The sequence below is a fragment of the Elaeis guineensis genome, chromosome 8 (assembly GCF_000442705.2).
Source record: "Elaeis guineensis isolate ETL-2024a chromosome 8, EG11, whole genome shotgun sequence".
NCBI classification, from domain to species: Eukaryota; Viridiplantae; Streptophyta; class Magnoliopsida; order Arecales; family Arecaceae; genus Elaeis; species Elaeis guineensis.
This window is the reverse complement of record NC_026000.2, coordinates 11,174,555-11,180,071: the sequence shown is the minus strand read 5'-3', so window position 1 is coordinate 11,180,071 and position 5,517 is coordinate 11,174,555. Positions and strand designations below refer to the sequence as shown.

The following is a 5,517-nucleotide window of genomic DNA, read 5'->3' as shown; positions in this document are numbered from 1 at the left end:
TTCATCGATCCTTCTCTCAATGGAAGTTTTGACCATCCTTAGGAAGTAGAGAGGAAATTGAGCTATAAAGATAGCAGGAAAAAAAAAGAAAGAATAATTTAAAATGAATCAAGGATTGTGATAGTATTTTTCAATTTTTTCACCATTCTCTTGCTATCATGGAGTGTTTACTGGTGGTCTCTAGTGCTTTGAAAGTGACCTTTGAAGAGCCTTCCTAGCATTAGATGTTTTGGATAAAGTGACATTAGTGTTGAAATGAAGATTAACAAAATGGAAATTAGGTGGAACACAGTAGGCTTTATGTACATTGTGATATGGTCTGCTACCTTCTTATGTAAAGTGTGTGTGTAGATATCCTAGCATTTTTTTTGTGTTGTATTGGTTCCAGTGATGATAGTTGATAAGATTACCTGCTCCGCAATTTTCATATAAGCTTGTATTATTAAATGGAATTGTGGGTTCAAGAATTTTTCTGTCTGCAAAGAGTTGCCTGGTGTCGATAATGCTAATCGACGTTTAGGTGATGACAGCAAGGTGTGACCAGTAATGTGATATGACCCTTTTTTGTTCATACTTGCAGTCAGTGAGCATAAATGAGTTCCTGAAGCCTGTGGAGGGCGAGAGGTATGCGGGGTCTCCATCTGCTCTCGTGGACGTGGTGGTGGTAGAGGCCGTGGTCGTGGAGAACGTGGTGGATTTAAAGGTGGTTTTGGAGGTCGTGGACGTGTCACTCCTGCACCTTCCATTGAAGATCCTGGCCAGTTTCCAATTTGGGGGCTGTTGCTAAGGCGTGATTTTGTTAGTGGTTAGATTTTTTTATTTCATCTTCCTTTTCCTACTCTTTTTTGGGTTATGGATCTACTCAATATACTTTATATCAATCTTATAGAGGTGTCATGGGCTTCAGGTAATGCTGACATTATCGTCTCTATCTCGGGGAACACCTTCATATATGGCGATATTATTTTATTTTTTGACATTCAACCTAGCAAATATCGTTGTTATATTGGTGTTTGTGGCATGCGAATTATCGTTGGATGCACTCTGAATTGAATTTGGATTTGTTGGCCCTGGTATTCTTTTTCAGATTGATGTTGTGTGCCTGAAGCCATTTGGAGCTACAAAGCATTTTCTAGGAACACAAATTGTGTTGTTGGTTTTTTTTTGTATCCTGTTTTTAGTTTGAATTCTCAATTTCTTAGCATTTTCTAGAAACCGGGCTGGGCGTGACAACCTGTGCTGTTGATTTGCTGTATCGCGTTTTGGTTTATAATTCTCAATTGATTTTGATAATAAACTGGTGTTACTGGAAAGATTGAGATTGTGTTTGCTGGAACACTTTGTTTGAAACCAGATATTCTCTACTCATGGATTCCTCGTTCACCTCCCCGTCTCATGACATATCGGATCATCAGGCTTGGTTTCATCCATTTTTAACCCCTCAGACGTAACCAACCGTCCACAATTATATTTTTGCAACACTGAAAAAGCTTTTATATAAACTGATTAATAATCTAGTTGCGTGCTATGTTTTGTACGTGCCAAAACACGCGAAAGTTGTTACGTGTCTTTTGTGTCAGAAAGCATATTGCTAGCATTGCATCTGAACAAACGCCAAAAACTAGCCCGTGTCTTTACTGGGTCTGGCTTTATTGGTGGTAGCCCTTTTTGCTAGGTCTGGGTTCAGCTATTGGGTGGTGCACTTCCAAAAGCCTGGAGTTGTTCAGAAGGTCTCTCCCCCTTTTCTATGAGAAAAGCTTTGTTTCTATTCTGCATGATCCTAAGGGAGGCCCATTGATTCTGAAACTTCTGAATCTGTGTCTTTGCCTACTCGCTCTTATTTGCAAGCTATGCATGTAACTTCAACAAGCACGGTCTTAACCTAGATTTGATCCCCATTACAGAGGCTCACGGTACTCGTATTCGAGAGTGCGAACTACTACAATGATTTTATCGATGACAATGCCGACAAACTATGTCGGCAGTTGCCATTTTTTTTTTTTTTTTTTTTTGGTAAAACAAAAAGGGGTTGGAGTGGGGCGTCCCGGTGTGGTTATCTTTGTTGGGCGTGACCATAGAATTTTCGATTCAGAGAGTAATTTGGGGAAGGACCCGCAGTTGCCACCTTTTTAGCGACTGAGTCTCTGATAAGAAAGAAGAACTCGTATGCCGCTTACCATCAAAGTATGGAAAAAATCACCCTAGGAGGAAGCGGGGGAAAGAGCCAGGACTCTCTGCCCATAGCAGCTCCAATTCCCGTTTCATCTCCCCGAAATCCTAATGATTCTCCTTTTTTTTTTGGTTATCGCTAATCTCTGTTCACCTCCCAAACAGGGCCACCTCGTCTCAATTACTTCTCTCAGCTCCAGAATGTTAAAACTGGTCCTTTTGTTGGTTGCAAAAAGGAATGACTCTCCAAGTCTCCATCTGTCTTGTGTTGAGATGGTTGACGCCTGAGCAGTTGACAACCAACAAAACAGTTGTCCAAGGATCTGAGTTTATATGGAGACATAGAGATGGCTGTTTCTGGAATTGTGTTTGTGTCATGGGATGTTATCCATGCCAAACACAGATGACCTGCAAGGCTCATGCCAAGCTAATGATCCGCGAGGCTCTTCTATGGAGATGGAGGGGTACAAAAACACCACTTGCCCTCTTTACACTTCGACATATTAAAAGGTGTCTTCAGATAACCATGCAACTTACATTAGGAAGGCCTGGGATTAGATGATGTTAGAGCACTACTACCCAAGTCGTACCAACCCATCGCCCCTCACCAATCGTGAGGTATTGTCCGCTCTGGAACGGGGCCCAGGCCTTTGACCCGGTTAACACCCCGCCCCTCACGGTTTTGCCCCGCAAAAGGCGCCTCACGTGGGAGAGGGAGGCTGGCAATACTTAAGCAGTAGCCTCTTTTGTAAACTTCCGGTATGGGACTTTCGGGCTCGAAGCCCCCGATGCCCGCCCACAACAGAAGCCCCCCTGCAAAGGAGGCTACTGCGCGGACGGGGGACGGGTTCCCACAGACGGCGCCACTGTTAGAGCACTACTACCCAAGTCGTACCAACCCATCGCCCCTCACCAATCGTGAGGTATTGTCCGCTCTGGAACGGGGCCCAGGCCTTTGACCCGGTTAACACCCCGCCCCTCACGGTTTGCCCCGCAAAAGGCGCCTCACGTGGGAGAGGGAGGCTGGCAATACTTAAGCAGTAGCCTCTTTTGTAAACTTCCGGTATGGGACTTTCGGGCTCGAAGCCCCCGATGCCGACTTGACCGTCGGAGGGTCCCCGCCGGAGCCGCCTCCGGTCAGTGCGGACTTCCTTTTGCAGGTGCACGCTTCCCGGCGATCGGGCGACGAGGCGATTGGCCGCAACAGATTGGCGCGCCAGGTAGGGGACAGCATGACAAAGACAAGAGCTCAACGATCGAGAATCACTGGGTCGGCAAGGCGTTCTTCCCGCCGGGAAGAAGCCTCCCCGCCCCACCGGCGGCGGAGCCTAGCTCTCCGCACCCCGCAGTAACCACGGAGGCCCAGATTGCGGCCATCGTAGCGGCAGATGACCGTGCTGACCGACGCAGTCAAAAAGCCTCCAGCAACAACCGGCGGCCCGACCTATGCCTTCCAGGAGTAGCCGCCGACGGTCGCGCCGACCCCTGCCGCCTCCAGGCGAGCACTTCCAACAGCGCTCCCATGGGGAGGAGGAGGGTCGACCTCGGCGCGACGACCGACGGTCCCAGCGGCCCTCTCCTTCCCCGTTGGAACGGGCGAGGAAGGAAAAGCGGCCGCGCACGCCGTCGGCCTCTCCTTCAGAGTCTTCCGGAGGCTCCACACCTGGGGTCTCCCAGCATCGACGAGCGGACGACTACGAGCGACGGTTCGAGGAGATCGACCGCCGACTCGCCCAATTGCAGATGGACGGCCAGAAGTCTTCGAATGACGTCGACTTCCAGACCACCCAACCTCTCTCCCGACTGGTCCTCGACGAGCCGATTCCCAGTCGGTTCAAGATGCCGCACGTGGAGCCCTACGACGGCTCCACCGACCCAGTCGACCACCTCGAGAGCTATAAAGCTCTCATGACAATTCAAGGGGCAACCGACGCTCTTTTTTGCATCGGTTTCCCCGCCACACTTCGCAAGCTGCCAGGGCTTGGTACTCCGGTCTTCGATCGGGCAGTATCCATTCCTTCGCGCAGCTCGAGCACTCGTTCGTGGCCCATTTCAGCACCAGCCGAAAGCCGCCGCGAACGTCGGATAGCCTTTTCTCCCTCAAGCAGGGGGAAAACGAGACGCTCCGACACTTCGTGGCGCGATTCAACGCTGCCACGCTCGAGGTCCGGGACCTCAACGAAGACATGGCGGTTTCAGCCATGAAGAGGGGCCTGAGGTCGTCCCGATTTACCTATTCTCTGGACAAGACCCTCCCCGAACATACGCCGAGCTATTGGAGCGCGCATACAAGTATATGCGCGCGGACGAAGGAGCGTCCGACCGACGCTTGGTCGAGCCCAGGGGTCCGAAGGAGAAACGAAGAAAAGGTCGGGAGCCCGCCGAACCAAGCCGGCCCCCGGCCGGTAGTCGGCTTTCTCCACCCCGACAGATCCAAAAATCACCCCGCCGACAGACTCCAAGGTCGGTGCGTCCCAGGTATGACTCCTACACTCCTCTCTCCGCTCCCCGTGCGCAGATCTTGATGGAGATCGAGGGGAAGGAATACCTGCGACGGCCTCCGCCTCTGAAGGCAAAGGGCCTCGACCATCGGAAGTACTGCCGGTTCCATCGGAGCCACGGCCACGACACCGAGCGATGCATCCAGTTGAAGGACGAGATCGAAAATCTCATCCGCCGAGGGTATCTCGGCAAGTTTCGAAAGGGTCCGCCGACCCGACCGACTGCCGATCGATGCCCCCAGCCGACTGAAGAGGCACCGACTAACCAGCCGACGGCCGGAGTCATCAACATGATTTCCAAGCGGCTGGGATCGGGGACGTCTACAGGGGGGGAGCCGACAAAAAGCCACGACCGAACGACGTAATCACCTTCGCGGAAGACGACGTTCGGGGCATCCAGACTCCCCACGACGATGCTGTTGTTGTGTCGGCGACAATAGCCAATTACGATGTAAAACGAATTTTTGTTGATAATGGAAGTTCGACAAATGTTTTGTTTTACTCGACCTTCTCCCGAATGCGACTGCCGACGGATCGACTTAGTGGGGTCTCCACGCCCTTGATCGGCTTTGCCGGAGACACCGTCACGACAGAAGGAGAAATCACCCTACCCGTGACGGTCGGTACCGAACCACGGCAAAGCACGGTCTCCCTCATCTTCGCGGTCGTCCAAGTCCCTTCGGCCTACAATGCCATACTCGGGCGACCCGGACTGAACGCCCTCAGGGCGATCGTCTCGACGTACCATCTCCTTGTTCGATTCCCGACCAGAAACGGAGTCGGGGAGATGCGCGGAGATCAACAGCTCGCCCGACGATGCTTTCAAATCTCCGCCCAAAGCAACGAG

The 5,517-nt window shown here is 51.2% G+C and overlaps 1 long non-coding RNA gene across 1 annotated transcript; it reads left to right on the top strand.

The window, feature by feature from the left end:
- The first annotated feature begins 373 nt into the window (after positions 1-373).
- LOC140851085 (uncharacterized) lies at positions 374-1,086 on the top strand. The gene is made up of 2 exons (XR_012133895.1): positions 374-805; positions 908-1,086. It is a non-coding gene; the product is annotated as an uncharacterized lncRNA (long non-coding RNA).
- The last annotated feature ends 4,431 nt before the right edge of the window (positions 1,087-5,517 follow it).